The sequence below is a fragment of the Phaenicophaeus curvirostris genome, chromosome 1, assembly GCF_032191515.1.
Source record: "Phaenicophaeus curvirostris isolate KB17595 chromosome 1, BPBGC_Pcur_1.0, whole genome shotgun sequence".
In the NCBI taxonomy this organism is placed as follows: Eukaryota; Metazoa; Chordata; class Aves; order Cuculiformes; family Cuculidae; genus Phaenicophaeus; species Phaenicophaeus curvirostris.
The window spans coordinates 111,923,273-111,941,609 of record NC_091392.1 but is presented as its reverse complement, the minus strand read 5'-3'; the positions used below and the strand labels follow the sequence as shown (position 1 = coordinate 111,941,609).

The following is an 18,337-nucleotide window of genomic DNA, read 5'->3' as shown; positions in this document are numbered from 1 at the left end:
CCATTAAAGGGGGAAGGAGGGTGAGTAGCCCTTCCAACCCTGCACCAGCTGAGTTAAACTTGTTCTCTCCACCTCACTGAAAAGCTTCTGTGACTCTCACAAGGGCTGTGCTTTCTGTTAAACTATTAGTCATCCCCAGCTGAAAGCAGGCAACTTGTGCAGGAATATGATGTTGCTTTTATGGTTTTGCCAGCAGTTTCCCTTGCTATAGAATATGATAAATGCACTTCCCTTTTCCTAATGCCTGGGTGACTGGCAGATGTAATTTCAAGACTGTTCAATGTTAGCAGTTTCTTTTCCACCAACCGTTTCAAAATGAAAGCAAAGTGACTGGTTACTGGTAGCAAAACTGTATTTCTGGACAATAGATAAAACTAATGACTTTATTCAATAAGATACTCAATTGGGATAGTGAGTGCTGCCACTGGCTTTCTAAAGACTGTTCTACGTAAACAGTGTTTTGTTGTATTTTAAATAACCCAAATATTTTTAGTAGAAAAGTAAATAAAAAGAATATTCTCTTCTTGAAGGAACTGCTGGGCTTTAAGGTTTCTTAGTGAAGAAAGTTGTAACCCTTCTAAAAGAGAAGTTCTGTTGTTGGTGTTGCACTTGACATTGTTGTTTACTTTTCAGTGGGTGGGTAAGTGGAGGTGTCACTAAAATGCAGCTGGTGAGCGTCATCTGTGGACAGAGCCAGAAACAGGCATTTGCAGCTGTCATGATATATGAACAATACTGGTCAGTGAGATCAATGGGATGCTGCTTTCTTTCACGGCAAGACAACCAGCGAAAATAAAGGGATAAAGGGGCTCGGTGTTCATTCAGGTGAGCAAGGCAGAACTTTTTACAGGACTTAAGGGTGTAACTGGTACATGCTTTCTGCTGGAGGAGTAGATCTACTCAGACAAAGGGGTCATAAAGAGAACCGCTCATCCAACAGCGCACCCTCTGACCGTGCAGCCGAGAGAGGAGTTTGACTCTGAATCTTTGCTTAAACATAAGAGAGAAATTTTGCAGTCGTCATTACCAGGATCTAAACTGCTCTTCTAACCAGGCAGCTTCAGCAACGTGGCTCAAATATGGCCATTAGGACTTCCTCTTATGCAGTCAGGACTTTTCACCGCCTTGGTTGAAAGATATTTTTCTTTTTCTTCTTCTCCTGAACTAATTCAAGTTTGTGGTATCAGTGTTTAAGAGGCAGTCACAGCACTGAGCTTTGCTCTGGAGTAAGGAGGGCTGTGCTGCTCTTTTTTTTTTAACCAATTCCAATTTTAACTCAAGCTCAGATGCTTCCATGAATGCCGGTTTCATCCGAAATGGAGGTAGAGGTTTGTGAAGTAAATACATCTGAGCATGGGCTACTGAGATCATCGTCATGAGGCTGCTCACTGCTGGAACGGCTTCTTTCTGCCCAGTTCCTTACAATCACTTGTCTGTAATGTGTGGTGAGAAAAAAAAATATAGTTATCAGGGACATAAATTTGGAAGACAGACAGCAGTACTTTCATAAGGAAGTACTTTATTGAAGTTTCTAAAAAAATAGAAGATGATTCTTCTAATACAAAAGACATTGAATCCAGCATGAGAGATGTTTTGGGACTTGGGCCCTCTTTATCCACCATGTAAACCATATCCTTACCTAGAAATGGAGTATGACTAACAGGAAAATGTAGGTGATATTTGGTAACCCGTCTTTCCCCTCCTCAAGCTGGCACCTTCAGTCCAGCCCTTAAGCATGATTCTTTAGCTGGATTTTTAAACAGGAAACTAGAAACTTTGCTATGACTTGCTCTGTAGGGAAGGTGAAGGGAACAGTCACGGCTGCTCCTGGGAAAGAGAAGGGGGATAAGCACTTTGTGTTACTATGAATGGGTGTACAAGGGACACAGCCATTTACATGGGGACAAGAACAAGAGAGCTGTGTGGTATTTGGGATACATTCCCCGACACCGGGGTTGGGAAAAGGCAAGACAAAGGGTGGCGGGGATTTGAGCAAGAAGATGGAACAGACCTAGAAGGTGTGGGTAGGACTAGGGTAGCAGGAAATTTACAGTGTGTAATTAATAACAATACAAAGGTTGATCTGCTGGAAACTCTTGTTAGAGGTGGGTTGGAGGGGGCACAGATACGAGAACAGTAGAGTGCACCCTGCCTTATCCTCCCTGAGCTCTCCTCGGAGCAGCTTCCCAAACTTCAGCCTTAAAAAATAAATAGCAGGTGATTCCTGGCCGAAAAGGAGTAAAGTTCTGTTCAGGATGGGTAAATACAAAATCCCAACTACGAGTCAATCCCTAGGGCTTCAAACGCGGGGAGGAAAACTGGGGAGAAAAACTCACAAGTGAGAATGAAAATGGAAATTTTCTTAAAAGTCTTAATTATGTTCTGGAGCCATGGTTTGATGGACAAGAAAGAAGACAACTTTCACCAGCAGCCACATTTGTTTCAGTGGCTATACAAATGTAAGAATGTAAATAAATAAAAAAAAACCAAACAAAAAACCAAGAAAAAATAAACAGGATAGAAAGGAAAATATTTTTAACACTTTGGAGAAAGGAAAGTATAAATGTTATAACTTCAAATTTATATTGATTAATTGCTAATGAAAGCTTTAAATATTTGTGCCTGACAAGACAAACACAGCAAAGATTTTGCTTAGTGCTAATTACAAGAACTGACACAAAGCCCAGAAGTCTCAGCAACAGGTCTACCACAAGCAGGCAGCTTTGGAGTTTTCTTTGCTATGAGGTAGGTGTATTCAGGACATCTCTCTCTCCTGAGTTAGACAGAAGCAAGACAAAAATACTCTTACCAAACCAGGATGTTTTCTTTCTATCAAGTAGCTAACTCTCATCAGCTATCTAGCCATATTTTAAAATCATCTGGAGAACTTGCATCCCAGCGACCTGGAGACTGTCTGAGGAGAACTCTGGCTGGCTCTTGTTAATCGTTAACCTTCCCTGGAACAGCAGGGAAGTTGGAGGAGGCTGGAAAAGCCCTAATGTTCCAGTACTGAAAGAGAGCGAACTGGTCAAGCCAGGTCACTACGAGGCAGTGCAATTGACCTCAGCCTCAGGCAAAATCGTGGAGTTAAAGCTAAGATAAGTTACAACTGAAAAAATTATTTTAAAGGACAGAAAAACTAATTGCTGACAGCGTGGTTTTATAGAAAGACAGGTATGTTGAAAAAAGTCTGATGTCATTTTGGAAGATAAAAGTAGCTGCATACATGTAACTATTTAAACTGCACTAAGGTGTCTGACTCAATATTCCATACTCTCTGCTTTAAAAAGAACTATACCTGAGCCCCCTTAAACAGGTGTTATGTGAATTAGGCTTCTCAAAGAGCAACTGGAGAATGATCTCTGGCTGGGGCTGTTTCTAGCAGGGCTTCATAGACCCCTGATCCTGTTCAGCATTTTCATCTGTGGTCTGGAAGTAAATTTAAAGTCACTTGGAATGGAAGATGTAGATAAAGATACAGTGATACAAGGAGGAGCAAGCAATGACTGGATGGCTAGTTAAAATGGACTTTTTCAAACCATATTAAATATTAAATTTAAAGCCTCAGTCCTAGCAATAATATCTTTCATTGAGAAGTGCAGATTTTTCATAAACTATTTTCCTTAAAGACATCATGACACACAGAAAAGCTTGAGATACTCAGAAAAAAAAAGTAGAGCTAATATCTTGTACTTATGGATTTCTGCAGGTGGACATGACCTTTGAAAGCATGGAGGAGGTGATACTGGGATTCCAAAATTTCATATATTTCATATATTTATCACACTGCCTATCCACAGTGATCACTTTTTTTTTTTTGCATTCTTGACTAATAAACAACTACAATATTTTTAAATGCAAATACACGTTTAGCTATAATTTTATTTTAAGTTTACCAGTTAAACCAAGGTGCAATGCAAAGCGTTGTTATTTAACAGGCAGAGAAATGAGGAATACTGACCAACAATAAATACAAGAACATTTTCTCTCCTGCAGATGTACAGCAACTGGGCAGAGACTTTGGGAGCCTGCATCCCTGTCATCAGTGGGATGGAAAATCTCCTCCAGTGCATGAGTTCTCTGTGGTTTGGTTTATGTCCCTTGAGAGCAGGCTGACATAGAATCATAGAATGGTTTGGGTTGGAAGGGACCTTAAAGATTACCTAGTTCCAACTCCCCTGCACTGGGCAGGGACACCTCCCACCAGCCCAGGCTGCTCAAGGCCCCATCCAACCTGGCCTTGAACACCTCAGGGATGGGGCAGCCACAGCTTCCCTGGGCAACCTGGGCCAGTGCCTCACCGCCCTCATGGTGAAGATTCTTCCTTATATCAAGCCTAAATCTGCCCCTCTCCAGTTTATACCCTTTGGCCCTAGTCCTATCACTACAAGCATTTGTGAACAGTCCCCCCTCAGCTTTCTTGTAGCCCCTTTCAGGTACTGGAAGGTCGCTATAAGGTCTCCCCGGAGCCTTCTCTTCTCCAGGCTGAACAAGCCCAACTCTCTCAGCCTGTCCTCGTATGGGAGGTGCTCCAGCCCACTGATCGTCTTGGTAGCCCTCCTGTGGACCTGTTCCAACAGTTCCATGCCCTTGTTATGTTGAGGATTCCAGAACTGGACACAATACTCAAGGTGAGGTTTCACAAGAGAGGAATAAAGGGGCAGAATCACTTCCCTTGACCTGCTGGCCACGCTTCTTTTGATGTAGCCCAGTACAACCTCAGGACTGCCTGGACTGAGCATTCTGTACCCCCTCTAAGACAATGTTAGACTTGATAAAATTATTCTTTCTAGGGCATTACTTGAATGTGTGGCTCAAGAATTATTTCATTCTTGTGACTGTCATTATAAGTGTCTTTCTGGTCACTATTAGATAGGAATACTTTTTGTAACATTTAAAGCAATTTATCAATTTGGAAACAAAAAGCTCCATCATTTCAGTTTCTAGGAGAAAGAGAAAGAACTAGGAAGAACTTCAGAAAGCACTGGAGAGCACCTTAATGCTAACACAGGCTGCCTGTTTCCCAGCACCGACGCTATGCAGTCGTCTGCACAGCCCACCTGGATGGATGTTTGCCTGGTGGCACCAGATGTGGAGAATGTCTGAGCAGCAGCCACAGAGGGCATGTTTGGACATTGCATTCAGCAAATGGTATCCTCTCAACTGTAGAGTTTCAGTGCACAGGATATTTTGGAGGGACACTGGCCACCTCTATTCCCGGCCTGGAGTTCACATGCAGTGCCTGGTGCTAAACGAAACCCCAGCCTGCTAGTTTTCACTTGGAGATCAGTTATCTCTGAACAACCTCAGTGCCACTCTACAAGTGTGATACCAATCCCAGGCCTCTCTCCTGTGGGGTGAGACCTGCTAAAAGGCATGAAGCGTGTTTTTTTTAGACGACAGGAGTGAGAATATTTTCCTGTGAATAAAATGTAATTTGAGCTCCGGTGACTGAAGTCTTATAACAGGTTTTGACAGTTCATAGCTAACCATTTTCACAGACTCTGCTCCTGTGGGTTTGACAGCTGCTCACAAGAAAGGAAGCTGGTTCTGTCAACATAAAAAGAGAAAGTTGTTCTGATGATGGAGGTGTGAAAAACAGCTTCATCCCTTGAAACCAGAGGCTTGTGAAGAGCAAGATTTATTACCTGCTCTTTGAGATTACATTCAGAAACTGTACTGGGAAGAAGTTGGAATAGATCCCCAGGAACACTGTGTATGGGAAGCAAGCTCTAAAGATCTATCTGTCTCAGCTTCTTATGACATAAGGAATGATGCTATAATCTATGCAGATAAGTCATGTAGACCTCAAATACTGGTCCTGTAAGCATACCCTGACCATGAGATCTAAGTACCACTGAGAAACTGTGTTATTTCCGAGTTCTTTGCCAATCTTGGCTGTGAATTTCAAGATACCTGGGTGTGAGAATACGTGATTACCGGTAGCGAAATAGTTGGCAGAGATTGCGGTTGAGTATATCTTAAGTGAGTTTATGAGAGAGACAGGTTACCTTTATTCCAGTAAACAGTGTCCTGTGATAGGAAAGCGGGGAGGGGGGAAGCTGAGGAAAGTAGCTGAAGCAGCTGCCTTAAGAAAACAGAGAACGGGACACTGTCTGCTTAGTCAGAGAAATCAGAGGATCTTCTTACTGTAGTATTAAAAAAGACTTCCTCTCCCCAAAGATAAGATAGCATGCCCTGGAAGAGCTATGACACATCTTACTGTCATGTGGAGGAATATGGTACCTTGAGTATAAGATTCACTGCCTTCATGTTCAGGAACAGGTGCTTTAATATTATGATTATATATATGTTCATGTGTGTGGTGGTTATATTGTTCAGTAATGAATATTACAGTCTTGAAGGTAAGCTAAAAAATAAAACAACCAACCTCTGAAAACTATCTGTCCTCATTTGAGATCTAGGATACTGCTATAGATTTTTTTCTGTCCTAGGGACCACAACCCCTGAGCTGTCAAACATTCAAATTAGTTCCCCAGTTCCAGGAATGAAGCAGCTGTTGCAATTGATCTGGATGGAGCAAAAAAGCCTGAAAGAGCACGTGGACATTGTACAGACTGTACATCAAATCAGTCATTATCTGTCTGTCCATGAAGGAGACTCCTGCCTGCAAACTAAGAAGAAAGCTCTGGCTGCAGAGCAAGTGCTTTCAAGTCAACTGACACAGCTCCGTCTGGCAAGTGTGATCCTCAAGCTATGTAGCCACATACCCCAGAAATTTTGGGTAGAAGGTGGTAATTAGAGGAAAAAATGCCTAAACACTGAACCAGGTCTTTTATTGCAAGAAATCTGCCTGAAACCAGAAAGGCTCATGCTGCCAAGGGATCCAGAGTCACTTGATTGCGCCTGTCTGAGGCTACTGTGATTGCAAGGAATGTGTACAAAGGATGAGACACACAGGCCTTCCAACTGTCAGGTACACGTGGGTATTTTTTTTTTTCCTACGTTATACTGCCTGGGAATAAAGTGAGAGCCAGAAGATTTTGGATGTCCACAGCAGTCTCAGTCACTGCTGCCAGGAAGGCAAAGCCTCTAGTGAGATGCATGGGAAGCCAGGTTGTCCTCTGGAGAGGCCCAGGAAGGAACTTTTCCTTACCTCCCTTCCACTGCATGAGGTTCCAGCCTTGGCCAGGAACTGTTTCCCTTCCACTAACCCTTATTTTTCTGTATCACTTTGGATGGTAACAAACATAGTTGATCCAACTGGCTCTTGATTACAGTAGTGCGGTAATCAAATTCCTTGGCATGCTAATGGGTTTGAAATAATAGGTCCCATGCCGCAAACATTTTTTCCCTCTTCTTTCTTTCTTTCTGTGGAGATAGTGTAATGGTGACAAAAGGGACTGGGACACAGGCTCCTTCCTGCAGCTCTCTAGCAAGCATCAACCCTCCCCCCTCTTCTGAACTCACTCAGTCTGGCTTGGCACCAAACTACTTTGTATTGCAGAGAAGCATGGTGCAATCAGATTCAGGAGGTCTCAGCGTTTAAGGATTATACTGTGGCATAAGTAGATCTAGCTGTTGCATATGGCTTTCGGAAGACACGTTGACACTGTCTTCCCTTCTGTGCAGACATGCGGGTAAAAATCAGCAGGCTATACCGTGGTAGATGGCATGTCCTTGCCAGAATAGTGACGCCTTGATGTCCACTACGGTGGAAGAGATAAAATCACTGTCTGCTATACAAGGCCAAAATGTAACCTTCAGGGACTTCACAGAGATCCAGCTGACAATAAAGACAGCTGACACCCTGCGGTGGGGCTTTGCTCCATGATCAATTGAAGCAAGAAGCTACACTCTTATGAACTGGCAGACTTGAAAGCACGCTTGTTTCACCAGGCGGTTGAGCAAGCTGGAACAGTACATGCTGCCCTATATGCCCCTGGGCTCGGCAAAGAGATGGATGAGCACAGAAACGGTGAAGGTAAAAGTTCTCCAGCCTTGACCAGTGACGTATATGTACACTTGTTGCGTGAATGTATCAGAATTATCGTGGGAAAAGAGACAGGAGATCTCAATACAGAAATTAGATGATTGCCACGCCAAGGGTAATGGATGGATTACATGACAAAGAAGACGAAAGGGGAGAGTGGTGGAAGTTAACAGGATGAACTTCTTTCAGGCTTTGTTTTATTACTGCAACCTGGAGAAGTGTAATTGGAGTGGAGGCTGAAAAACAATTGGAATTCAACCAAAAAGGGCAAGTCTGGGGGGCTGTGGGGTGTGGTTGAATAATCTCTTCAGCCCTAGAATTGTTTTCTTACAGTATGTTTCAAGCCTAGAAAAATGATAACATGAGTTGATTTCAAAGCCTAAGAAAATCTCATCCAGTACTATTCTCCATTAATGATTCCTGGGCTTTCCACAAAATATTCTTAGACTTTCCTTGTTCACAACAGCTTTTTTGATGGACAAAACTGAACATGTCAAAGATAAATATGGATATTTTTAAGCCAAGTATTTCACTCAGTAACATGAAAAAAAGAGCAAAAAAATTTAAAAAATTTGTTTCAGTCTTCCAAACATTCTGAAATTTTCATGTATATAGATTTCTGCCAATTTTTTAGGAGCAGTGAATTAATGGGACCATGCCTCTGTTACCCTGTAATTCTATGTCCGTTTCCATGTGTTTCTTGTATTGTTAGCCTGCCTCCTGCTTCGTGTTTTTTTGGGCAAGTTGCCTTTTTTATTGTTGTTGTTACCTTTTGTGAGCATACCACAGGCCTTAGGGTGCCAATAAATTAGAATATTAGTGCTCCTTTTTGCTGCCATATTACACTCATTTCCCTCTGCTCATTTGTGACCTAATCTTGAACCTCCGCCTAATCTGCTGAGTTTAAAATTCTGCGTCCTGATCAGATTTGGAGAAGCAGTGGGCAAATGCATCCTTGTTTGCATAAAATGTGTTTGCCAGAAAAAAACTAGCAGCAAACAAACTAAACCAAATGTAGAAAGCTGCAAACAGTAACCTGTCCTTAGACAAAGTTCAAAACCACAGGCAGTGTTAGAAACACATTCCCACTCAACTCTCAGGTGCTGCGCCTCCATCAGGCACATCCGTTACAGCTACCTTCACAGGACAGGGTCCATCATCTTTTAGGAGGCTGGGGAGTCTATCATCTCTAGGACACTGACAACAGTGACGTATTCATGCAGCTTCTCTTTCCAGTCATACAGTTTTCAGGTGGAAACACCCTACTAGGACAGCTTAGTTATTCCATCTGCCACTGGAGGATATCTCCCTATTTTTTCAAGTCCAGCTGTAAAAGCAGTCTGGATAATCTGAACCTGGAGTTCTGGGACTATCTTTCTGCAGAGCTAGATACAGGGCACACACTCTGAGCCTGAAGATGCTTTTCTGCTTTACTGGGCTACTCACTAGCTCAGACCTGACTCTGCCTCCTTAATGCTGGATAGTACTCAACTGAAATTTAAATTAAGGTACTAAGGTGAGAGTGACAGAACCACACTTGTAAACATGAACCACTAATGAAATGGCCTGAGGCTAATTCAATGAGATTCTGCCCCAACAGAAAACCCACTTTGGGCCACATTGTCTCACTCCTAAGCTGTTCAGTACTGTGAATGCTACATATCTGTGGTTGGCAGGTATTTTATGTCATTTCACCACCATACTTCCAACTGATTATTACTCTCCCTGACTAAAGTATTTGTGATTTTACCCAGGGCTTATTCTGCTGAAGGACAGAAGCTCAGTTATGGGCCATCTTTAGGAAAGAAGGTATTGTATACTCCTGCTAGGATTTGCAAAACAAGGGAAAAAAAAAAGGAAAAATTGCCCAGATATTCAGCCAATTATAAATCCATAATTTCACTGAGTTAATTTAACCTACAAGAACTTAAAAGTTCCTAGGGACTGAGTCATTCAATTATTTTAGGCAAGAAAGAAGCTTGCCTAACCTTCTGCATAACAGGCTAGAGAATGATAGACCATAATCTCCTCACAATAATTTGTGGATGAATACAAATGCATGTTTTTCAGATGTTCAGTCATCAAATGAAAAAAGAATTAATCACAACCCATTTAACTTTCTACTCGTGTTGCAGTGAATCATTACCCCCACATAAAATATGTGGTATATCTGAATTTGTGTAGGATTTGCTTCCAGCTGTTGCATTTTACTATGATACTTTATCATTTGATCGTTAACACAGAACTCTTGAATTGGACACTAGTGTTCTAAAAAATGCAGACAGTTCATAAGGAGCACATTTGCGCCACTAGTTCTTGAGAAACTAATTGATTTGAATTAATTTCTCTTACTGTAGGATGTGTTTCTGGAACTCATTTTTTTCCTGATTCTTCCCAATTTCTTTAAAACCCCTTTTAAAGAGTTCTTTTGAATATAAGTACAATATTCTTGGGATCATCTAAGCAATGGAACACATACCATTATCTTCCTGATCTCACTAATAAACTTCCTTTTAATTTGATCAAGGCTCACAGAATTGCTTTGGGAGCTTGTGCTCACCTACTTTACAACCATGACTCATAATTCCTTCTCAGGTGTGGTTTACAAGAGGTACTTACCCACTCTATGCATAAATCAGGCACTTTTACTTCCACAGTATGCAACCTGGATAGCTGGCATAAGTAAAATGCGTGTTGCTTGCCAACATACCAAGCAATCCAGGATGCTCTGCTAGTCCTCGTGGTTTCCTGTTCCCCCATCTTTCTGTCTTCTGCAAACCTGATCAGTTATGGATTTATTTTTATCCAGGTGATTAATAAAAACAGTGAATAGCAGTGGGTTGAGAGACGTTCAAACCAAATAACATTAAAAGTGTCATCTCTGTGTGCCGTTATAAATGTTTTTGTGTAACTGCTGGGTCACTTGAAGCAGTAAATTAATGTTTCATGAAGATTTTTTTTATCACACCGATCTATACTTACTTTGTCTCTGGTTGTACTTACTTTACTGGAGTTGATCCAGAGCGGGACATATACAGTAAAATAAGGAAAAGAAACGTCACAAATGCAGCAAGCCCAACCCAAAAGGCTATGACAATAGAATCTGTGGATACAACACAGCAGTTCCGTCACTGGTACCATAGCAAATATAAAACACAGCAATATAATTCATAATCTCTAAGAAAGGTGTGTCATTTTTAATTCACTTTAATGAAACCTTTAGGAGAGAGGAATCTGAGTGCTAATTCATTAAAAGCATTAAAAGCCTCCTAGAAGTTTACTGTAATAGTGTATGGCCAGGGCTGGGGGAGAGGCTGGGGGAAAAAAAAAAATATCTAGTAAGTGTGATGGTGAATAGTACTGTGCATATATTTAAAAGTTATTTCTGAACACTGATGTTTTTCAAAGTCTCAGGTCTTCGGAGGGGATATGGTTCCTTTTACAAAATCACAGTGTGGCAAGCAGTGTGGTACGAAAGATGGAGTCATTACTGCTTAGCGTATAGCCAAATCCTGCTTTTAGGTGAAAGAGTAACACAACCCATGATCTTCATGATGATGCTTTTTGGGAGGGAATGCTAGCATTGACAACATTTTCTGCTTGGAGAAATACCAAGGAAAACTTGTTAAAAGGGCCTTTGATCCTCACAGCACATTGGTCCAGTAGAAGAGAATGTGAACCTTCCCCTGTTCAGTTGCAATACTTTAATCAACATAAAATAGTTAAAATGCAGCACACTTTATCAAGACTAAGTGATTTCTTTAAAGAACAAGTAAGTGGATTCCAAGTCCCAAAGTATGGGTTCACTATTGGTTTAAACCAGCCTAAGATCCTGAGACTGCCATTATCCCCGATTCAGATGAATTATTATTTTTTAGTTAATAAAAGAAAAAACGACTAATTGATGGTTGATCTGAGTGATCAGAGCTAATGGAGTCCAAGGTGGTTGGGGGAGAAAAGAGTTGCTCTTTCAGGAATTAAGGCTATGGCACTGCTGAAATCATTGCCCCAGCTGTGGCTTGCTGTTGGATGGAATGAATCTGCTCCTGCCCTAGCAGCACATTTGGTCACTGGTTCAAAAATACTCCTTCTTAGGGTCAGTGTGGTGGTGGTGGATGTCACAGTTAAAGTCTTGAAAAGTCTGGCTGTTTTGCAGGACACAAGTCAAGAAACGTCCTGAATTCATAACTGGCTACTCACTTAGGCTGAGGTGAAAAAGAAGGGTCATTGACTCCAGAGGCAAATATTGACCAAGATAAAATAAATCTTCCATCTCAAAGGACAGAAAACATTGTGTTCTTTGAAACACGTCCAATATATTTGATTAGGTGTTTCCTTGTGAAAAAGTTCAGAACGTGTTGTCATCAGAGCAAAGAGATTAGGGGAATTATTCCAGTTCCTTTTAAACCTAAAACTAGAGCTTATCCAGCCAGAATTTTATTGGAGAGATGAGTTTTGGCTGGGCTACTGAGAAATAATAATGTGGCGGGTCAGATTATTTTATTCTTCCTCTGTTAAATAAAACCTCTTACTGAGCTTTAATTCCAAGGATGGCAAATTAGCATGGGAGGGCCAATATTCTGACCTGCTCTTCCCAAACTTATTATAGAAAAAAAGTGACAGGATGCTATTGGGCAGCCCCAGCTCCTCAAGGGAGAATAATTAGGGGACTTCTAAAAAAAAAAAAAGAGCTCATTATCCAGAAATGGAGAGTCTGGATTTATAGAATTCCCTATAACAGGTATTTTTGTTTCATCTTTTAAAAGCAGCTTTAATATGATTTATGGAATTCATTGAAGCTAATCCAGCATGCTCCGGGTCTCAAGGGCAAATCGAACTCTTGAGGGATGAACAGAAACTTCCTGTTTTTAAAGTCTTGCAATTATGATTTTTAAAAACCCTGGATAACATATTTTAACAATCTATAAAAAGCTTTCCCTATTGCTAAATTTTACAGTTACCTTTCCTGTGTATCCATCCGTTTTAAAATAGCCTATTAGTTCATGGGTCAATTAAGCTTTTTATTATTTTTATACAAAATTGAGAAAGCTGCACAACACTATTAATAGAAAGCAAGACTATGACTTTATAGCAGGATTTTAATTTTCATGAGACAAACACGGTCTCCCAATGCTTCAGGAACAGGCCATATAACAGAGGAAACAAAGTGCAAAGATTCAGATGTCTGTTTTTCATTAAATAAAAAACAAGCTGGCAAAATTGAATTAGGGAGCTATAACCCCATCCCAAGAGTTATGACTACCCATATGATTCATTTGGGCTGATTCAGCAATGCTCCTAAACAAATGCTCAGCTCCTGTTGCAGTCAATCAGCAAGGGCCCTCTGGAATATCAGTGCAGTGGTGGTTATAATTCTGCAGGTATCCTACATTTGGCCAAACTTGGAATGTCTGTGGCTATCTGAGGGGAAATTATTCACATTTCATCTCCAGTATAACGGGCGAGGACTTGCTGAACATGCTTTGTCTGCATAGTTCCAAACACATGGAGACAATCATCCCAACAGCGGCTTTTGAAGGTATAGGATGTAAATATTATGCAAAGACAGGAAAATCTTCAAAGTATATTCATTCATTGACTAGTGTTTTTATCCAAAACAAGGAAAAAAACCTAACCAATTGTGGAATTATTTCCCTTGGTGTTTTCTTTATAACTTGTAACTCATTGTTCTTCCACTAGTATTGGGAGATGGAAGAATAAAAGTACCAAGATGACGCAGTCTCCATTCCTCATAGACTGCTGACATGGAAAAATGCCGGGAAAGAAAGAAAGAAAGAAAGAAAGAGAGAAAGAAAGAAAGATAGAGAGAAAGAAAGAAAGAAAGAAAGAGAGAAAGAGAGAAAGAAAGAGAGAAAGAGGGAAAGAGAGAAAGAGGGAAAGAGGGAAAGAGGGAAAGAGGGAAAGAGGGAAAGAAAGAAAGAAAGAAAGAAAGAAGAAAGAAAGAAAGAAAGAGAAAGAAAGAAAGAAAGAAAGAAAGAAAGAAAGAAAGAAAGAAAGAAAGAAAGAAAGAAAGAAGGAAAGAAAGAAGGAAAGAAAGAAGAAAGAAAGAAAGAAAAGAAGAAAGAAAGAAGGAAAGAAAGAAGGAAAGAAAGAAGGAAAGAAAGAAGGAAAGAAAGAAGGAAAGAAAGAAAGAAGGAAAGAAAGAAGGAAAGAAGGAAAGAAGGAAAGAAGGAAAGAAGGAAAGAAAGAAGGAAGGAAAGAAGGAAAGAAGGAAAGAAGGAAAGAAGGAAAGAAGGAAGGAAAGAAGGAAAGAAGGAAGGAAAGAAGGAAAGAAGGAAAGAAGGAAAGAAGGAAAGAAAGAAGGAAAGAAGGAAAGAAAGAAGGAAAGAAGGAAAGAAGGAAAGAAAGAAGGAAAGAAAGAAAGAAAGAAGGAAAGAAAGAAGGAAAGAAGGAAAGAAAGAAGGAAAGAAGGAAGGAAAGAAGGAAGGAAAGAAGGAAGGAAAGAAGGAAGGAAAGAAGGAAGGAAAGAAGGAAAGAAAGAAGGAAAGAAAGAAGGAAAGAAGGAAAGAAGGAAAGAAAGAAGGAAAGAAGGAAGGAAAGAAGGAAGGAAGGAAGGAAGGAAGGAAGGAAGGAAGGAAGGAAGGAAGGAAGGAAGGAAGGAAGGAAGGAAAGAAGGAAAGAAGGAAAGAAGGAAAGAAGGAAAGAAGGAAAGAAGGAAAGAAAGAAAGAAAGAAAGAAAGAAAGAAAGAAAGAAAGAAAGAAAGAAAGAAAGAAAGAAAGAAAGAAAGAAAGAAAGAAAGAAAGAAAGAAAGAAAGAAAGAAAGAAAGAAAGAAAGAAAGAAAGAAAGAAAGAAAGAAAGAAAGAAAGAAAGAGCTCAATTTTGACAAGCTATCTTACATAAATACCTGCTCCGGGGAACTCAAATTGCCTTAACATTAACTTCCTGAGGGGGGAAAAACCACACCTCAATCCCTGCACTTGCATCTTTCTCTTTCTAGAGAAAAGATTGCCTGGGAGATTAGCAACTGAAATACAGAATCCTGGTTTCCTGCAGATTTGTTTCCTAAAGCTGAGCCCAAAGGTGATTTCCTTTGGTGTCCAAAGAGGCATGATCTCACCCTGCAGCCTTTTTGTAAGTAAGGGTCTTCACTCACAACGTTTTCTCCATTATTTAGCCACCAGCTGTTTTAACTTGAAGGTATTTTATGACTTTAAGGTCTCTACTCCTTCATACTAGATCAACAAGATAGAGTTACTGTAAGAGCGGACGAGATATATAAACACAAAGTATGATTCCATAAATCATCTCCTTAGAATATTAAAGTCTGTAAGGGTGGCAGATTTTTCTACTTATTTAGGGGAGAAAACAAATTAAAAAAAAACAAGAAGAGGTTTGCACTGCTTTTTTTTATGGAAATAAGGTCTTTGAGCTCACTCATGAGCACTCACACACTCACATGCGTGGGACAATTTCCTCCATGAAACTATCAACAAATTTCAGTTAAATGTAACAGAGGGTTAATCTCTCAGAAGCACAATTTCTACAAGTTCTAAGAAAACGAGCAGCTAGGTAAAGAGAAATATCCTATAAGAGGCCATGGAGGGAAAAGCTGTCAGAGAAACCCCACCTGTATTAAATATCAGGCAACTCAAATGTTAAAAAGATCTTAGTAGAAAAAAAGGGCAGAGGTTAGATTCCTAAGTTCTGTTTTTTCACTAAGCCAGCTATGTGCAGGGAACTTCCAGACAGCTTAACTCAGCAGTCTGGGGTTTCCCTGTCAGAATGTGGGGGTAATTATTCACCCTAACTTTAGAATTAAGATGATTAGAGAACCTTACAATAACTTGCCTGATCCCAGTAACACCAAACGTCACTCTATTCGGATTTTATACATGGAAAGATGTGTGTACTTACACCTCCTTCTTTAAGGCATGCTGCTCTAAGTTTAGAGGCAGTAAACCCTAGGCACATCAGTGTGGACAGAAAAGCTTTTCTAGAGGCAGTGCAGAATAAGAGTGTCTACTCTCTTCTTTTAATCTTGCTCTTATAATGCAAGTGAAGGACATAAAGCTCCTACCACTGTCCAGTTCAGTTTTAACTATTAGAAAAACCATTTCTTGCATTGTTAATTAGAGAGACATGCATATATTTTGAAACAATATCACATTTTCCTTACAGACCAGATCACCAAAATAACCTTGGGAAAAGCAATTCCAGTCTCTGAAACCATACCTGAACAGCCGTGGTTGTCCTTGGTAAACTAAACAGCAACTACGTTCATAGTTTGTAAACAGCCCACACGTTTGTAACTCAAATGGTGATAAACCATAGGTAGAGATTTGGCATAAATCGAGGGAAAATGCTGCCTATAGTCTAAATGACTCAAGCCTGCCTACTTGCTCTCCCTCGATCTTCATCAATCCACCCAACTACACTGGGTTAAATTAACCCCTCATGACATAGCTTGTCATTGTATCTTATCAAAACCTAACCAATACAGTGACATTTAAAAAAAAATTACTTGCCTCTTTAAGTAATCGTTAGAAGACATTGCTATCTCATTGTGCAAAACAAAGCATGAAACAGAATAAACTGTCACAGGCTGAATTTGGTGAATGCTATTGCATATTATATACTTTGAAAATAAACTTCTAAGCCCAGCAGATTCACTGCACTAAAATATTTTGACAGTAATGTATATTATTACTTTATCTTACTGTTCAGTAGCACTAAATCAAAGGAGGAAAGGTAATAGAATATATTATCAGCTTGTTGTTCTTGGCTGGGGGAACATACATTTCTTCTTTTACTAAGGTTTCGAATGTTTATCGGTTGTAATGTAAGCCTTGTGTCCCAAGACAAAAACGTTTTATGAAAAACTCTGCTCATTCAGCCAACATTTTTGATTAGTAGCATGCGGTAACTAATACCCCAAACCACAGATTTGCAAGTCATAAAGTTTCCATTTAGCTAAAGGCTAAAAAAGAATCTCTCCTTCTTAAGAGTTAGTATTAGCAGTCTTACACTTTCAAACACTGTAAAATAAATCAAAGAGTTTCAGTATTAGTAATAACTGCTGTTAGAGCACAGTCAGTTTGGAAGACATCCATCCATACAAACCACACACATATAACCTGGTATGGTCTGTCTTGCAAGGAAAACAAGAAATAAGTCAGTGAGATAAGCTACGCAACAATTTTCTTGTACTAGATTAGCACTTGCTACTCTACAATACTTACATTTATTAACCTTCAACTTGCTTCCATCTACTGGAATTGGATCTATATAATCCCAATAATATTCATACGACCAAAAGTACTCAGAGGAGTTTGTTCTGTTAGCCATTTCAGTAGTGCATTTTAAATCAGCTCGGAACTCCAATCAAATACTTTTTTCATTGTACTTCAGCGCCCTCAGAAAGAGATTGCATAACTGATGCTTGTGTAAATCACTCCGGGGTCCCACAGCTCAAGGACTGCCTTGGTGCTAAAAAACATCCAGCAGCAATGAATATTAATGTCTGACGGGTACGTAATGGCAGACTTTACATATAATCTTCGCTTCCTGGTGGGCAATTATCTTATTCCTCAGCCTATTTTAAACTGAGATGGACATCAGCTAACCTGAGAATGGGGTGGACAAGTGCCAGCTGGATCACAAACCCTTCTCTCAGAAACTCACAGTAACGCAGCGTTCTCTGGAGCTACTAAAAAAGCTGGCATGAAAGACATTCCTGAATTTCTCTTGGCATAAAGTAGTAGATAAGACCTGATAAAATGCTTCATAAACAAAGGGTGTATTGGAATAACCATACATTTAGCTTCGTCGCTTCTTCATTCCCTCCACTCCAAAGGCAATGGGTGGAAACCATCCCAACCATGATGAAGCCAGAGCAGAGGAAGGCATTCAACCCACAGCAGCCCCAAGTGCTTCGGCGAGCACGCACACTCGTGCTTCACTGTGGTTGGCAGCAATTACTGGTGCCAAAACTGAAACAGACCCTCAGCCCACTCCTCACGGCATCCCTAAAGTCCTCAGGGCATGTTGTGGCTGGAGAGGCTGGTGGTGTCTCTGGGACACTCCCAGGGTGTCTCCGGGACACGGAGGGGTGACAGGGCTCCAGGAGTGCCTTCAGGACACCTGAGGGACACAGAAGAGTGACAGGGCTCCAGGAGTGCTTCCAGGACACCTGGGGGACACAGGGGAGTGACAGGGCCTCAGAGGTGCCTCCGGGACACTTGGGGGACACAAGGGAGTGACAGGGCTCCAGAAGTGCCTCCGAGACACTTGGGAGACACAAGGGAGTGACAGGGCTCCAGGAGTGCTTCCAGGACACCTGGGGGACACAGGGGAGTGACAGGGCCTCAGAGGTGCCTCTGGGACACTTCGGGGACACAAGGGAGTGACAGGGCTCCAGAAG

At 40.8% G+C, this 18,337-nt stretch overlaps 1 long non-coding RNA gene across 1 annotated transcript; it reads right to left on the bottom strand.

Moving 5' to 3' along the window:
• Positions 1-829: 829 nt before the first annotated feature.
• Positions 830-17,376, bottom strand: LOC138728169 (uncharacterized). Its single transcript, XR_011338678.1, has 3 exons — positions 17,157-17,376; positions 10,958-11,057; positions 830-1,433 (listed from the first exon to the last, which is right to left on the bottom strand). It is a non-coding gene; the product is annotated as an uncharacterized lncRNA (long non-coding RNA).
• Positions 17,377-18,337: the final 961 nt, after the last annotated feature.